Source organism: Rana temporaria, chromosome 2 (genome assembly GCF_905171775.1).
Source record: "Rana temporaria chromosome 2, aRanTem1.1, whole genome shotgun sequence".
Classification (NCBI taxonomy): domain Eukaryota; kingdom Metazoa; phylum Chordata; class Amphibia; order Anura; family Ranidae; genus Rana; species Rana temporaria.
This window is the reverse complement of record NC_053490.1, coordinates 427,421,198-427,436,385: the sequence shown is the minus strand read 5'-3', so window position 1 is coordinate 427,436,385 and position 15,188 is coordinate 427,421,198. Positions and strand designations below refer to the sequence as shown.

The following is a 15,188-nucleotide window of genomic DNA, read 5'->3' as shown; positions in this document are numbered from 1 at the left end:
TTTAATATGGTGAAAAATAACTTTGATTCGGAAAGACACACAGACGGCGTTAATGTTGTTGTTGTTGTTGGTGGTCAACACAGCCTGCTGATTCCCACCCCCATGCAGCTGCACAGACATGCAAATTAGGGTGTCTTGGCGTCACCATGAGTTGAACAACTTCTGTGTTCTGCCGGGCCGTGCATCTGATTTTATTCTGATGAAGCCGATTGTTACGCGTGCCTGCTGATTCCTGACCCCATGCAGCTGCATAGACATGCAAATTAGGATGTCTTGGAGTCACCATGAGTTGAACAGCCTCTGTGTTTGGCTGGGTTAAGGCCGGGCTTCCTTTAATATGGTGAAAAATAACTTTGATTCGGAAAGACACACAGACGGCGTTAATGTTGTTGTTGTTGTTGGTGGTCAACACAGCCTGCTGATTCCCACCCCCATGCAGCTGCACAGACATGCAAATTAGGGTGTCTTGGCGTCACCATGAGTTGAACAACTTCTGTGTTCTGCCGGGCCGTGCATCTGATTTTATTCTGATGAAGCCGATTGTTACGCGTGCCTGCTGATTCCTGCCCCCATGCAGCTGCATAGACATGCAAATTAGGATGTCTTGGAGTCACCATGAGTTAAAGAGCATCTATGTTCTGCCGGGCCGTGCTTCTGATATTGTTCTGATGAAGTCGATTGATACGCGTGCATGCTGATTCATGCCCTCATGCAGCTGCACAGACATGCAAATTAGGATGTCTTGGAGTCACCATGAGTTGAACAGCCTCTGTGTTTTGCTGGGTTAAGGCCGGGCTTCCTTTAATATGATGAAAAATAGCTTTGATTCGGAAAGGCACACAGATGGCGTTAATGTTGTTGTTGGTGTTGGTGGTGGTCAACACAGCCTGCTGATTCCCACCCCCATGCAGCTGCACAGACATGCAAATGAGGGCGTCTTAGACTCACCATGAGTTGAAGAGCATCTGTGTTCTGCCGGGCCGTGCTTCTGATATTGTTCTGATGAAGTCGATTGATACGCGTGCATGCTGATTCATGCCCTCATGCAGCTGCACAGACATGCAAATTAGAATGTCTTGGAGTCACCATGAGTTGAACAGCCTGTGGTGGAAATTTGAAGATGTATTTAGCCTATTTTGCCACCACAAGCCTCTGTGTTTTGCTGGGTTAATGCCGGGCTTCCTTTAATATGATGAAAAATAGCTTTGATTCGGAAAGACACACAGACGGCGTTAATGTTGTTGTTGGTGGTGGTCAACACAGCCTGCTGATTCCCACCCTCCATGCAGCTGCACAGACATGCAAATGAGGGCGTCTTAGACTCACCATGAGTTGAAGAGCATCTGTGTTCTGCCGGGCCGTGCTTCTGATATTGTTCTGATGAAGTCGATTGATACGCGTGCATGCTGATTCATGCCCTCATGCAGCTGCACAGACATGCATATTAGGGTGTCTTGGAGTCACCATGAGTTGAACAACTTCTGTGTTCTGCCGGCCCGTGCATCTGATTTTATTCTGATGAAGCCGATTGTTACGCGTGCCTGCTGATTCCTGCCCCCATGCAGCTGCACAGACATGCAAATTAGGATGTCTTGGAGTCACCATGAGTTGAACAGCCTCTGTGTTTTGCTGGGTTAAGGCCGGGCTTCCTTTAATATGGTGAAAAATAACTTTGATTCGGAAAGACACACAGACGGCGTTAATGTTGTTGTTGTTGTTGGTGGTCAACACAGCCTGCTGATTCCCACCCCCATGCAGCTGCACAGACATGCAAATTAGGGTGTCTTGGCGTCACCATGAGTTGAACAACTTCTGTGTTCTGCCGGGCCGTGCATCTGATTTTATTCTGATGAAGCCGATTGTTACGCGTGCCTGCTGATTCCTGCCCCCATGCAGCTGCATAGACATGCAAATTAGGATGTCTTGGAGTCACCATGAGTTGAACAGCCTCTGTGTTTTGCTGGGTTAAGCCCGGGCTTCCTTTAATATGATGAAAAATAGCTTTGATTCGGAAAGACACACAGACGGCGTTAATGTTGTTGTTGTTGGTGGTCAACACAGCCTGCTGATTCCCACCCCCATGCAGCTGCACAGACATGCAAATTAGGGTGTCTTGGAGTCACCATGAGATGAACAACTTCTGTGTTTTGCCGGGCCACACATCTGATTTTATTCTGATGAAGCAGATTGTTACGCGTGCCTGCTGATTCCTGCCCCCATGCAGCTGCATAGACATGCAAATTAGGATGTCTTGGAGTCACCATGAGTTGAAGAGCATCTGTGTTCTGCCGGGCCGTGCTTCTGATATTGTTCTGATGAAGTCGATTGATACGCGTGCATGCTGATTCATGCCCTCATGCAGCTGCACAGACATGCAAATTAGGATGTCTTGGAGTCACCATGAGTTGAACAGCCTCTGTGTTTTGCTGGGTTAAGGCCGGGCTTCCTTTAATATGATGAAAAATAGCTTTGATTCGGAAAGGCACACAGATGGCGTTAATGTTGTTGTTGGTGTTGGTGGTGGTCAACACAGCCTGCTGATTCCCACCCCCATGCAGCTGCACAGACATGCAAATGAGGGCGTCTTGGACTCACCATGAGTTGAAGAGCATCTGTGTTCTGCCGGGCCGTGCTTCTGATATTGTTCTGATGAAGTCGATTGATACGCGTGCATGCTGATTCATGCCCTCATGCAGCTGCACAGACATGCATATTAGGGTGTCTTGGAGTCACCATGAGTTGAACAACTTCTGTGTTCTGCCGGCCCGTGCATCTGATTTTATTCTGATGAAGCCGATTGTTACGCGTGCCTGCTGATTCCTGCCCCCATGCAGCTGCACAGACATGCAAATTAGGATGTCTTGGAGTCACCATGAGTTGAACAGCCTCTGTGTTTTGCTGGGTTAAGGCCGGGCTTCCTTTAATATGGTGAAAAATAACTTTGATTCGGAAAGACACACAGACGGCGTTAATGTTGTTGTTGTTGTTGGTGGTCAACACAGCCTGCTGATTCCCACCCCCATGCAGCTGCACAGACATGCAAATTAGGGTGTCTTGGCGTCACCATGAGTTGAACAACTTCTGTGTTCTGCCGGGCCGTGCATCTGATTTTATTCTGATGAAGCCGATTGTTACGCGTGCCTGCTGATTCCTGCCCCCATGCAGCTGCATAGACATGCAAATTAGGATGTCTTGGAGTCACCATGAGTTGAACAGCCTCTGTGTTTTGCTGGGTTAAGGCCGGGCTCCTTTAATATGATGAAAAATAGCTTTGATTCGGAAAGGCACACAGATGGCGTTAATGTTGTTGTTGGTGTTGGTGGTGGTCAACACAGCCTGCTGATTCCCACCCCCATGCAGCTGCACAGACATGCAAATGAGGGCGTCTTAGACTCACCATGAGTTGAAGAGCATCTGTGTTCTGCCGGGCCGTGCTTCTGATATTGTTCTGATGAAGTCGATTGATACGCGTGCATGCTGATTCATGCCCTCATGCAGCTGCACAGACATGCATATTAGGGTGTCTTGGAGTCACCATGAGTTGAACAACTTCTGTGTTCTGCCGGCCCGTGCATCTGATTTTATTCTGATGAAGCCGATTGTTACGCGTGCCTGCTGATTCCTGCCCCCATGCAGCTGCACAGACATGCCAATTAGGATGTCTTGGAGTCACCATGAGTTGAACAGCCTCTGTGTTTTGCTGGGTTAAGGCCGGGCTTCCTTTAATATGGTGAAAAATAACTTTGATTCGGAAAGACACACAGACGGCGTTAATGTTGTTGTTGTTGTTGGTGGTCAACACAGCCTGCTGATTCCCACCCCCATGCAGCTGCACAGACATGCAAATTAGGGTGTCTTGGAGTCACCATGAGTTGAACAACTTCTGTGTTCTGCCGGGCCGTGCATCTGATTTTATTCTGATGAAGCCGATTGTTACGCGTGCCTGCTGATTCCTGCCCCCATGCAGCTGCATAGACATGCAAATTAGGATGTCTTGGAGTCACCATGAGTTGAACAGCCTCTGTGTTTGGCTGGGTTAAGGCCGGGCTTCCTTTAATATGGTGAAAAATAACTTTGATTCGGAAAGACACACAGACGGCGTTAATGTTGTTGTTGTTGTTGGTGGTCAACACAGCCTGCTGATTCCCACCCCCATGCAGCTGCACAGACATGCAAATTAGGGTGTCTTGGCGTCACCATGAGTTGAACAACTTCTGTGTTCTGCCGGGCCGTGCATCTGATTTTATTCTGATGAAGCCGATTGTTACGCGTGCCTGCTGATTCCTGCCCCCATGCAGCTGCATAGACATGCAAATTAGGATGTCTTGGAGTCACCATGAGTTAAAGAGCATCTATGTTCTGCCGGGCCGTGCTTCTGATATTGTTCTGATGAAGTCGATTGATACGCGTGCATGCTGATTCATGCCCTCATGCAGCTGCACAGACATGCAAATTAGGATGTCTTGGAGTCACCATGAGTTGAACAGCCTCTGTGTTTTGCTGGGTTAAGGCCGGGCTTCCTTTAATATGATGAAAAATAGCTTTGATTCGGAAAGGCACACAGATGGCGTTAATGTTGTTGTTGGTGTTGGTGGTGGTCAACACAGCCTGCTGATTCCCACCCCCATGCAGCTGCACAGACATGCAAATGAGGGCGTCTTAGACTCACCATGAGTTGAAGAGCATCTGTGTTCTGCCGGGCCGTGCTTCTGATATTGTTCTGATGAAGTCGATTGATACGCGTGCATGCTGATTCATGCCCTCATGCAGCTGCACAGACATGCAAATTAGAATGTCTTGGAGTCACCATGAGTTGAACAGCCTGTGGTGGAAATTTGAAGATGTATTTAGCCTATTTTGCCACCACAAGCCTCTGTGTTTTGCTGGGTTAATGCCGGGCTTCCTTTAATATGATGAAAAATAGCTTTGATTCGGAAAGACACACAGACGGCGTTAATGTTGTTGTTGGTGGTGGTCAACACAGCCTGCTGATTCCCACCCTCCATGCAGCTGCACAGACATGCAAATGAGGGCGTCTTAGACTCACCATGAGTTGAAGAGCATCTGTGTTCTGCCGGGCCGTGCTTCTGATATTGTTCTGATGAAGTCGATTGATACGCGTGCATGCTGATTCATGCCCTCATGCAGCTGCACAGACATGCATATTAGGGTGTCTTGGAGTCACCATGAGTTGAACAACTTCTGTGTTCTGCCGGCCCGTGCATCTCATTTTATTCTGATGAAGCCGATTGTTAGGCGTGCCTGCTGATTCCTGCCCCCATGCAGCTGCACAGACATGCAAATTAGGATGTCTTGGAGTCACCATGAGTTGAACAGCCTCTGTGTTTTGCTGGGTTAAGGCCGGGCTTCCTTTAATATGGTGAAAAATAACTTTGATTCGGAAAGACACACAGACGGCGTTAATGTTGTTGTTGTTGTTGGTGGTCAACACAGCCTGCTGATTCCCACCCCCATGCAGCTGCACAGACATGCAAATTAGGGTGTCTTGGCGTCACCATGAGTTGAACAACTTCTGTGTTCTGCCGGGCCGTGCTTCTGATTTTATTCTGATGAAGCCGATTGTTACGCGTGCCTGCTGATTCCTGCCCCCATGCAGCTGCATAGACATGCAAATTAGGATGTCTTGGAGTCACCATGAGTTAAAGAGCATCTATGTTCTGCCGGGCCGTGCTTCTGATATTGTTCTGATGAAGTCGATTGATACGCGTGCATGCTGATTCATGCCCTCATGCAGCTGCACAGACATGCAAATTAGGATGTCTTGGAGTCACCATGAGTTGAACAGCCTCTGTGTTTTGCTGGGTTAAGGCCGGGCTTCCTTTAATATGATGAAAAATAGCTTTGATTCGGAAAGGCACACAGATGGCGTTAATGTTGTTGTTGGTGTTGGTGGTGGTCAACACAGCCTGCTGATTCCCACCCACATGCAGCTGCACAGACATGCAAATGAGGGCGTCTTAGACTCACCATGAGTTGAAGAGCATCTGTGTTCTGCCGGGCCGTGCTTCTGATATTGTTCTGATGAAGTCGATTGATACGCGTGCATGCTGATTCATGCCCTCATGCAGCTGCACAGACATGCAAATTAGAATGTCTTGGAGTCACCATGAGTTGAACAGCCTGTGGTGGAAATTTGAAGATGTATTTAGCCTATTTTGCCACCACAAGCCTCTGTGTTTTGCTGGGTTAATGCCGGGCTTCCTTTAATATGATGAAAAATAGCTTTGATTCGGAAAGACACACAGACGGCGTTAATGTTGTTGTTGGTGGTGGTCAACACAGCCTGCTGATTCCCACCCTCCATGCAGCTGCACAGACATGCAAATGAGGGCGTCTTAGACTCACCATGAGTTGAAGAGCATCTGTGTTCTGCCGGGCCGTGCTTCTGATATTGTTCTGATGAAGTCGATTGATACGCGTGCATGCTGATTCATGCCCTCATGCAGCTGCACAGACATGCAAATTACGCTGTTTTGGAGTCACCATGAGTTGAACAACTTCTGTGTTCTGCCGGCCCGTGCATCTGATTTTATTCTGATGAAGCCGATTGTTACGCGTGCCTGCTGATTCCTGCCCCCATGCAGCTGCACAGACATGCAAATTAGGCTGTCTTGGAGTCACCATGAGTTGAACAGCCTCTGTGTTTTGCTGGGTTAAGGCCGGGCTTCCTTTAATATGGTGAAAAATAACTTTGATTCGGAAAGACACACAGACGGCGTTAATGTTGTTGTTGTTGTTGGTGGTCAACACAGCCTGCTGATTCCCACCCCCATGCAGCTGCACAGACATGCAAATTAGGGTGTCTTGGCGTCACCATGAGTTGAACAACTTCTGTGTTCTGCCGGGCCGTGCATCTGATTTTATTCTGATGAAGCCGATTGTTACGCGTGCCTGCTGATTCCTGCCCCCATGCAGCTGCATACACATGCAAATTAGGATGTCTTGGAGTCACCATGAGTTAAAGAGCATCTATGTTCTGCCGGGCCGTGCTTCTGATATTGTTCTGATGAAGTCGATTGATACGCGTGCATGCTGATTCATGCCCTCATGCAGCTGCACAGACATGCAAATTACGCTGTTTTGGAGTCACCATGAGTTGAACAGCCTCTGTGTTTTGCTGGATTAAGGCCGGGCTTCCTTTAATATGGTGAAAAATAACTTTGATTCGGAAAGACACACAGACGGTGTTAATGTTGTTGTTGTTTTTGGTCAACACAGCCTGCTGATTCCCACCCCCATGCAGCTGCACAGACATGCAAATTAGGGTGTCTTGGAGTCACCATGAGTTGAACAACTTCGGTGTTCTGCCGGTCCGTGCATCTGATTTTATTCTGATGAAGCCGATTGTTACGCGTGCCTGCTGATTCCTGCCCCCATGCAGCTGCATAGACATGCAAATTAGGATGTCTTGGAGTCACCATGAGTTGAAGAGCATCTGTTTTCTGCCGGGCCGTGCTTCTGATATTGTTCTGATGAAGTCGATTGATACGCGTGCATGCTGATTCATGCCCTCATGCAGCTGCACAGACATGCAAATTAGGATGTCTTGGAGTCACCATGAGTTGAACAGCCTCTGTGTTTTGCTGGGTTAAGGCCGGGCTTCCTTTAATATGATGAAAAATAGCTTTGATTCGGAAAGAAACACAGACGGTGTTAATGTTGTTGTTGGTGGTGGTCAACACAGCCTGCTGATTCCCACCCTCCATGCAGCTGCACAGACATGCAAATTAGGGTGTCTTGGAGTCACCATGAGTTGAACAACTTCTGTGTTCTGCCCTGCCGTGCATCTGATTTTATTCTGATGAAGCCGATTGTTACGCGTGCCTGCTGATTCCTGCCCCCATGCAGCTGCATAGACATGCAAATTAGGATGTCTTGGAGTCACCATGAGTTAAAGAGCATCTATGTTCTGCCGGGCCGTGCTTCTGATATTGTTCTGATGAAGTCGATTAATACGCGTGCATGCTGATTCATGCCCTCATGCAGCTGCACAGACATGCAAATTAGGATGTCTTGGAGTCACCATGAGTTGAACAGCCTCTGTGTTTTGCTGGGTTAAGGCCGGGCTTCCTTTAATATGGTGAAAAATAACTTTGATTCGGAAAGACACACAGACGGCGTTAATGTTGTTGTTGTTGGTGGTCAACACAGCCTGCTGATTCCCACCCCCATGCAGCTGCACAGACATGCAAATTAGGGTGTCTTGGAGTCACCATGAGTTGAACAACTTCTGTGTTCTGCCGGGCCACACATCTGATTTTATTGTGATGAAGCCGATTGTTACGCGTGCCTGCTGATTCCTGCCCCCATGCAGCTGCATAGACATGCAAATTAGGATGTCTTGGAGTCACCATGAGTTGAAGAGCATCTGTGTTCTGCCGGGCCGTGCTTCTGATATTGTTCTGATGAAGTCGATTGATACGCGTGCATGCTGATTCATGCCCTCATGCAGCTGCACAGACATGCAAATTAGGATGTCTTGGAGTCACCATGAGTTGAACAGCCTCTGTGTTTTGCTGGGTTAAGGCCGGGCTTCCTTTAATATGATGAAAAATAGCTTTGATTCGGAAAGACACACAGACGGCGTTAATGTTGTTGTTGGTGGTGGTCAACACAGCCTGCTGATTCCCACCCTCCATGCAGCTGCACAGACATGCACATTAGGGTGTCTTGGCGTCACCATGAGTTGAACAACTTCTGTGTTCTGCCGGGCCGTGCATCTGATTTTATTCTGATGAAGCCGATTGTTACGCGTGCCTGCTGATTCTCATCCCCATGCAGCTGCACAGACATGCAAATTAGGATGTCTTGGAGTCACCATGAGTTGAAGAGCATCTGTGTTCTGCTGGGCCGTGCTTCTGATATTGTTCTGATGAAGTCGATTGATACGCGTGCATGCTGATTCCTGCCCTCATGCAGCTGCACAGACATGCAAATTAGGCTGTCTTGGAGTCACCATGAGTTGAACAGCCTCTGTGTTTTGCTGGGTTAAGGCCGTGCTTCCTTTAATATGGTGAAAAATAGCTTTGATTCGGAAAGACACACAGACGGCGTTAATGTTGTTGTTGTTGGTGGTCATCACAGCCTGTTGATTCCCACCCTCCATGCAGCTGCACAAACATGCAAATGAGGGCGTCTTAGACTCACCATGAGTTGAAGAGCATCTGTGTTCTGCCGGGCCGTGCTTCTGATATTGTTCTGATGAAGTCGATTGATACGCGTGCATGCTGATTCCCACCCTCCATGCAGCTGCACAGACATGCAAATTAGGGTGTCTTGGAGTCACCATGAGTTGAACAACTTCTGTGTTCTGCCGGGCCGTGCATCTGATTTTATTCTGATGAAGCCGATTGTTACGCGTGCCTGCTGATTTCCGTCCCCATGCAGCTGCACAGACATGCAAATTAGGATGTCTTGGAGTCACCATGAGTTAAAGAGCATCTATGTTCTGCCGGGCCGTGCTTCTGATATTGTTCTGATGAAGTCGATTGATACGCGTGCATGCTGATTCATGCCCTCATGCAGCTGCACAGACATGCAAATTAGGATGTCTTGGAGTCACCATGAGTTGAACAGCCTCTGTGTTTTGCTGGGTTAAGGCCGGGCTTCCTTTAATATGATGAAAAATAGCTTTGATTCGGAAAGGCACACAGATGGCGTTAATGTTGTTGTTGGTGTTGGTGGTGGTCAACACAGCCTGCTGATTCCCACCCCCATGCAGCTGCACAGACATGCAAATGAGGGCGTCTTAGACTCACCATGAGTTGAAGAGCATCTGTGTTCTGCCGGGCCGTGCTTCTGATATTGTTCTGATGAAGTCGATTGATACGCGTGCATGCTGATTCATGCCCTCATGCAGCTGCACAGACATGCATATTAGGGTGTCTTGGAGTCACCATGAGTTGAACAACTTCTGTGTTCTGCCGGCCCGTGCATCTGATTTTATTCTGATGAAGCCGATTGTTACGCGTGCCTGCTGATTCCTGCCCCCATGCAGCTGCACAGACATGCAAATTAGGATGTCTTGGAGTCACCATGAGTTGAACAGCCTCTGTGTTTTGCTGGGTTAAGGCCGGGCTTCCTTTAATATGGTGAAAAATAACTTTGATTCGGAAAGACACACAGACGGCGTTAATGTTGTTGTTGTTGTTGGTGGTCAACACAGCCTGCTGATTCCCACCCCCATGCAGCTGCACAGACATGCAAATTAGGGTGTCTTGGAGTCACCATGAGTTGAACAACTTCTGTGTTCTGCCGGGCCGTGCATCTGATTTTATTCTGATGAAGCCGATTGTTACGCGTGCCTGCTGATTCCTGCCCCCATGCAGCTGCATACACATGCAAATTAGGATGTCTTGGAGTCACCATGAGTTAAAGAGCATCTATGTTCTGCCGGGCCGTGCTTCTGATATTGTTCTGATGAAGTCGATTGATACGCGTGCATGCTGATTCATGCCCTCATGCAGCTGCACAGACATGCAAATTAGGATGTCTTGGAGTCACCATGAGTTGAACAGCCTCTGTGTTTTGCTGGGTTAAGGCCGGGCTTCCTTTAATATGGTGAAAAATAACTTTGATTCGGAAAGACACACAGACGGTGTTAATGTTGTTGTTGTTTTTGGTCAACACAGCCTGCTGATTCCCACCCCCATGCAGCTGCACAGACATGCAAATTAGGGTGTCTTGGAGTCACCATGAGTTGAACAACTTCGGTGTTCTGCCGGTCCGTGCATCTGATTTTATTCTGATGAAGCCGATTGTTACGCGTGCCTGCTGATTCCTGCCCCCATGCAGCTGCATAGACATGCAAATTAGGATGTCTTGGAGTCACCATGAGTTGAAGAGCATCTGTTTTCTGCCGGGCCGTGCTTCTGATATTGTTCTGATGAAGTCGATTGATACGCGTGCATGCTGATTCATGCCCTCATGCAGCTGCACAGACATGCAAATTAGGATGTCTTGGAGTCACCATGAGTTGAACAGCCTCTGTGTTTTGCTGGGTTAAGGCCGGGCTTCCTTTAATATGATGAAAAATAGCTTTGATTCGGAAAGACACACAGACGGTGTTAATGTTGTTGTTGGTGGTGGTCAACACAGCCTGCTGATTCCCACCCTCCATGCAGCTGCACAGACATGCAAATTAGGGTGTCTTGGAGTCACCATGAGTTGAACAACTTCTGTGTTCTGCCCTGCCGTGCATCTGATTTTATTCTGATGAAGCCGATTGTTACGCGTGCCTGCTGATTCCTGCCCCCATGCAGCTGCATAGACATGCAAATTAGGATGTCTTGGAGTCACCATGAGTTAAAGAGCATCTATGTTCTGCCGGGCCGTGCTTCTGATATTGTTCTGATGAAGTCGATTGATACGCGTGCATGCTGATTCATGCCCTCATGCAGCTGCACAGACATGCAAATTAGGATGTCTTGGAGTCACCATGAGTTGAACAGCCTCTGTGTTTTGCTGGGTTAAGGCCGGGCTTCCTTTAATATGGTGAAAAATAACTTTGATTCGGAAAGACACACAGACGGCGTTAATGTTGTTGTTGTTGGTGGTCAACACAGCCTGCTGATTCCCACCCCCATGCAGCTGCACAGACATGCAAATTAGGGTGTCTTGGAGTCACCATGAGTTGAACAACTTCTGTGTTCTGCCGGGCCACACATCTGATTTTATTGTGATGAAGCCGATTGTTACGCGTGCCTGCTGATTCCTGCCCCCATGCAGCTGCATAGACATGCAAATTAGGATGTCTTGGAGTCACCATGAGTTGAAGAGCATCTGTGTTCTGCCGGGCCGTGCTTCTGATATTGTTCTGATGAAGTCGATTGATACGCGTGCATGCTGATTCATGCCCTCATGCAGCTGCACAGACATGCAAATTAGGATGTCTTGGAGTCACCATGAGTTGAACAGCCTCTGTGTTTTGCTGGGTTAAGGCCGGGCTTCCTTTAATATGATGAAAAATAGCTTTGATTCGGAAAGACACACAGACGGCGTTAATGTTGTTGTTGGTGGTGGTCAACACAGCCTGCTGATTCCCACCCTCCATGCAGCTGCACAGACATGCACATTAGGGTGTCTTGGCGTCACCATGAGTTGAACAACTTCTGTGTTCTGCCGGGCCGTGCATCTGATTTTATTCTGATGAAGCCGATTGTTACGCGTGCCTGCTGATTCTCATCCCCATGCAGCTGCACAGACATGCAAATTAGGATGTCTTGGAGTCACCATGAGTTGAAGAGCATCTGTGTTCTGCTGGGCCGTGCTTCTGATATTGTTCTGATGAAGTCGATTGATACGCGTGCATGCTGATTCCTGCCCTCATGCAGCTGCACAGACATGCAAATTAGGCTGTCTTGGAGTCACCATGAGTTGAACAGCCTCTGTGTTTTGCTGGGTTAAGGCCGTGCTTCCTTTAATATGGTGAAAAATAGCTTTGATTCGGAAAGACACACAGACGGCGTTAATGTTGTTGTTGTTGGTGGTCATCACAGCCTGTTGATTCCCACCCTCCATGCAGCTGCACAAACATGCAAATGAGGGCGTCTTAGACTCACCATGAGTTGAAGAGCATCTGTGTTCTGCCGGGCCGTGCTTCTGATATTGTTCTGATGAAGTCGATTGATACGCGTGCCTGCTGATTCCTGCCCTCATGCAGCTGCACAGACATGCAAATTAGGATGTCTTGGAGTCACCATGAGTTGAACAGCCTCTGTGTTTTGCTGGGTTAATGCCGGGCTTCCTTTAATATGGTGAAAAATAACTTTGATTCGGAAAGACACACAGACGGTGTTAATGTACTTACCTGGCAGGGGAGACACCATGATCATGAAGGCGGTTCTCCCAGGGCGAGGCACGGCTATTGCACATTCTAGGCCGTGCTGATCGTGGTTGTCTTCCCTGCCGCTTCTCGGCCTTTTGGCTGGGACTGGGTATGGTACCTGTCCTTATCATTTGTCAGCGGAGCGCTGAAGCACCTCCTACATGGGGAGGGTGGATGCATTCCAATGACGTCATTGCACCTGGAAGGATGGTTTCAGCAGGGAGTACGCTGTGCTGCCTGACAGAATACTGGGGGCCGGCCCATGGTTGAGTCTGAGCCATCTGGAAGGGTGCTCCTGGTGAGGATGGGTACTGCGCTTGGTCTTGGTATTTTTGCCGAGTTCTAGTCTGGCCTTCTGTCTGGCTGGTGTAAGTGCTACCTTTGTCAGCGATCCGATTGGAGGAGCTGGTAATGCCCTGGGATAAGACGGGGTAGAGCCATGCAAATCCGCTGGGTTGACGGAGGGTCTGGAGGGGCTAGTATTGGTGGAGGCTGTTACCTGAGCGGCAGTTCTCCCCAAGAAAACCTTGAAGGGCTCTCTAGCTGGCAGGGGTGGAGGGCTGCACTGGCCGGTTGGGGGGTCGGATATGGAACGAAAAGCCTATGGTGAATGTGCCCCTGGAGTGGCAGTCCAGGGGTATCTGAAGATCACTGTGTGTGAGGGACACATTGATTTAAGATACCACGGTCACTGCACCAGATACACGCTTTTTTTTAGCACCTGCCTCCTGGGCCGGGCCTTTTGGCTAGGACCGGAGGAATTTTTTTCATTCCTGGCCGGAGGGCCTGGTCATTGTTTCACCACAATGGCCACTTCTTTCACTCTCCTCTCCACTATCCCTTCCCCCACTTTATTTTATTTAAGCCTGTGTTTGTCACTTGTTTGTCTTTTTTTGTTGTGCACGTTTTGTCACTGTGTGATTAGTAGGGTGCGGGTCCTCGGGCCAGCCCTGAACGTCTTGGGAGTGGGTGGACATGGCCTTCTGGCTTAGTTCGCCTGCTCTCATGGGGTCTCCCTTCGGGGGAGCCCCACCTAGTACTGGGAGGGTTCTGTTTCGGCAGTCCCTCCGAGGAAGTTGGGTCCGTGTCGGCTTCGGTTGCTCGGACCACAGTACCTCAGTCCCCGTCTGGAGCCTAACGCCCCGGGGGATCAGGGTTTGGGTCCTTCACAGGAGGACCACTTGACGTTGCACCCGTCTGCACGTTTTTGTGAACACTCTTTATGTGTGTGCACATTTTTTCTGCACCGGGTGGAGTTTTTTGGGTGTGTTCACACGCCATAGGCTTTTCAAAAAAAAATAAAAAGTTAATGTTGTTGTTGGTGGTGGTGGTCAACACAGCCTGCTGATTCCCACCCCCATGCAGCTGCACAGACATGCAAATTAGGGTGTCTTAGAGTCACCATGAGTTGAACAGCCTCTGTGTTCTGCCGGGCCGTGCATCTGATATTGTTCTGATGAAGTCGATTGTTACGCGTGGCTGCTGATTCCAGCCCCCAGGCAGCTGCATAGACATGAAAATGAGGGTGTATTAGAGTCACCATGAGTTGAACAGCATATGTGTTCTGCCGGGCCGTGCGTCTGATATTGTTCTGATGAAGCCGATTGTTACGCATGCCTGCTGATTCCCACCCCCATGCAGCTGCACAGACATGCAAATTAGGGTGACTTGGAGTCACCATGAGTTGAAGAGCATCTATGTTCTGCCAGGCCGTGCTTCTGATTAAGTCGATTGTTACGGGTGCCTGCTGATTCCTGCCCCCATGCAGCTGCACAGATATGCAAATTAGGGTGTCTTGGAGTCACCATGAGTTGAACAACTTCTGTGTTCTGCCGGGCCGTGCATCTGATTTTGTTCTGATGAAGCCGATTGTTACGCGTGCCTGCTAATTTCAGTCCCCATGCAGCTGCACAGACATGCAAATTAGGCTGTCTTGGAGTCACCATGTGTTGAACAGCCTCTGTGTTCTGCCGGGTTAATGCCGGGCTTCCTTTAATATGGTGAAAAATAACTTTGATTCGGAATGACACACAGACGGCGTTAATGTTGTTGTTGGTGGTGGTCAACACAGCCTGCTGATTCAGCTGCACAGACATGCAAATTAGGGTGTCTTAGAGTCACCATGAGTTGAACAGCCTCTGTGTTCTGTGGGCCGTGCATCTGATATTGTTCTGATGAAGTCAATTGTTACGCGTGCCTGCTGATTCCAGCCTCCAGGCAGCTGCATAGACATGAAAATGAGGGTGTCTTAGAGTCACCATGAGTTGAACAGCATATGTGTTCTGCCGGGCCGTGCGTCTGATATTGTTCTGATGAAGCCGATTGTTACGCATGCCTGCTG

At 48.7% G+C, this 15,188-nt stretch overlaps 1 pseudogene; it reads left to right on the top strand.

The window, feature by feature from the left end:
* Positions 1–12,821: 12,821 nt before the first annotated feature.
* LOC120929882 lies at positions 12,822–12,974 on the top strand (annotated as a pseudogene).
* Positions 12,975–15,188: the final 2,214 nt, after the last annotated feature.